This window comes from Gavialis gangeticus, unplaced genomic scaffold, assembly GCF_001723915.1.
Source record: "Gavialis gangeticus isolate Ggan-Ray unplaced genomic scaffold, GavGan_comp1, whole genome shotgun sequence".
Lineage (NCBI taxonomy): Eukaryota > Metazoa > Chordata > Crocodylia > Gavialidae > Gavialis > Gavialis gangeticus.
This window is the reverse complement of record NW_017728980.1, coordinates 10,233,990-10,236,748: the sequence shown is the minus strand read 5'-3', so window position 1 is coordinate 10,236,748 and position 2,759 is coordinate 10,233,990. Positions and strand designations below refer to the sequence as shown.

General features: G+C 45.6%; 1 protein-coding gene across 4 annotated transcripts in view; it reads left to right on the top strand.

Moving 5' to 3' along the window:
- Nucleotides 1-2,759, top strand: part of GRAMD1B (GRAM domain containing 1B) — a 213,670-nt gene that overhangs the window by 166,077 nt on the left and 44,834 nt on the right. The window lies entirely within an intron of this gene.

Here is a 2,759-nt window from a genome sequence, read left to right as displayed (position 1 = left end):
ATTATGCTGGCAAAGGAAGGAGATAAGCCTAGCTGTGAATGGCAGCCTAATTTCTTTTTCATCTGCTGTGCAGCTACAAAGCACTTTTTTCCACTGAAGCTTTCATGAGAGTCTGCATAGCTGTTTTGGTAGGAATTTCAGGGGAGAGGATAAGTACCTATTAGCTCAGTGGCAACAGTGCTTACTTGAGGTGCAAGAGACCCTAGTTCAAGCCCTCGATCTGTCTGAGTTGGACCAGGCAGCTGATTCTCTGTCTCCAGCGTTTGAGATGGATGCCCTAACTGCCAGTCTTTTGGTTACTTTGGGGCTACTGACTCTCAAGCTTTCCTACTAGGTATGCTCTATGTTGTATGAGTAACTGAGTGTGAGACAGACTTTCTATATAGCCTAGTCATTCCCACTGGAAATGTGGGAAATGATGGTTCAAGCGACTGCTTCAATGAATGTCCAGTGACTTAGATGAAAACACTGCAAGGTCTTGGTTTTGCTCTAATGTGCAGTAGGAATATTTAATTAGGAAGGTTTTTCCATAACAGGAAGACCATTTCATGCCCTGCTCTAATTCCCATCAAAAGGGCCGGGGCTGGGAAACAAGAAACTGGGTTTGCTGTGTCCCATCCTACCCTCCACAGGGAGCTGTGATCACCTTGCGTGCAACCCACGTGAACTGACAGGGCTCAGTGCTGCGGACCCCTGTGAACTGATGCGACTAGGTGCTGCGGACCCCTGTGAACTGACATGGCTGGGTGCAGTGGACACCTTGGAGGTGGCTGCACTCTGCCAAGACCAAAAACACAAGGGTGGGGTGTGGGAAAGGGAGAGATAGTAGCAAATGAGGAAGTGAGTGGCTGGTCAGAAGTTTATCAGATATCTCCCTGATGCATATTAATGCATTGGGGAATTCACCCACTGTACAAATAAAGGGCTGGCCCATCTCTTTCTGATTTCTTGCTCTCTTCCTTGCTCATCCCTTTCTGTTTCAGTCTAAAGTGTTCTCCTGTGTTGTCTGTGTGTGTCTTGTCTTTCTGTTTTCCTGCTTGTTCTCTGGCCAGGCAAATTTCCTAAGGGTACAGAAGTGATGGGCCCTGTCTGCAGATCAAGTGAGAGAGTTTAAGTCTTTATGTGCATAAAACAGGCCTCAGTGTCAACGATGAAAGCCTAGAGACTTCCTGTTTGCTCAGCCTTGTGTTTCAATACTGAGACCCTTGCCTTCCCCCGGCTGGTACTGCCTGTGTCCTGGTCTCCACCTGTTTATCTCACCTGCTTCACTCTTGGTAGGGCCGGCTTTCCCATATTATATGGGTACTCTGGGTCTGGCATAGGTGTATAGAGGAGAGAACGAGGAGAGTCCATGGTCACGGCATTATCCAGGGGCTTCGTAAACCAGTGTTCAATTTGCACACTTTCTTGGTGACCTTGGCCTTGTGTGTCTCAGCTCCTTCTCTGCAAAATAGTGATAATAGCACTTCCCTACTGCCCAGGGCCATTGTGAGGATAAATAGGCTTGAGTGATAGTGAAGTGTTCCAGCACTTTAGCAATGGGAACCATATGAATGTCATTGATAGATAAGAGAGGTATGATGTGTTGGTGTCTCATTTGTGTATTCGAGGCAACGGTTTTCGCATCTTGTTTAAGGAAGAACTTCTTGGTGTGAGCTTGTGTGTTTTGGTGAGCGATCCATATTTTAAGGGTGATTCTTGTCTGGAAAGTGTTTCTCTTTTTTTAAAAGACATATGAGGTTTCCCCATTTGTTCTCTCTTGGTAATGTCCATATTACATTGTCTCAATTTACAACTAAAAAATTACATTCTAGCGGCTGGCTTTGCAAACCCAACCTTGGGATGTAAAGTCACTCTCAGGTTTTGTCTTCCTGCCAGGTTTAGACCTACGTGCTGGTGAAAAAGATTGACTGACTGTTGAAATAAAATCATTTTGTAGATGATGCATGAGCCAGAGCAGTATTCAGTTCCCTCTTCCGTGTTGCAGGGATAATAGGGTAGGAAGAGTTAAAGCTTGCTTGCGTCACTAGAATACGCAGCTTTGGCCTGACATGAACAAAAGAAACCAATTTGTTAGGTTAAAAAGTGATATTTTTACACACCCACTTTTCGGACCACAAGTGTACTTACTGGAAGAGACTGTCCTGGGTTTCTTCAGGATCTCTGCAGACTTCCTCTGCAAATCGTTAGCTGATACCTGACAAAGGCAGCATTATCGGTCAAGGGCTGGGCCTTCATTTCTTTCTCCCTCTCCCCTCCCTAATACCCAGAGACTTTGAAAAAATTGGAAGTGAAGGCCATTTTACAGTCCAGAGCAAAGGATTTATCCTTTTCCGTTTCAGCGTTGCCAAGTCTTGTGATTTTTCTTGCCAGTCTCGCGGTATAAGTAATCTTCCTAGAAGGCCCAGCTTCTGGAGCCAGGGGGTTGCAGGGGGAATCCCTGCTGGATTTCTGAAAGTAGGTTCCTCCTGGTAGGAGAGGCTTGTGCGCATGACCTCAGAGCATCTTAAGGCTCAGAAACCAGATGACAACCCCTGCCCCCTCCCCAAAGCCCCAGTGTCTTATTCTTTTTAAGCCAATTATGTGGGTTTTCAGTGGCTGGGGTTGGCCAAACCATGTGGCTTAGGCTTTTCTGTTAAACAGATGATGGATATCTGTGTGAGTCATAAAAAGGGGAATCCTCTCTGTATAATGTAGCTGGCTGAATTATTTATCGCCAATACATTGCCTTTCCAATTTAGCCCTTTATTCCTATTCAT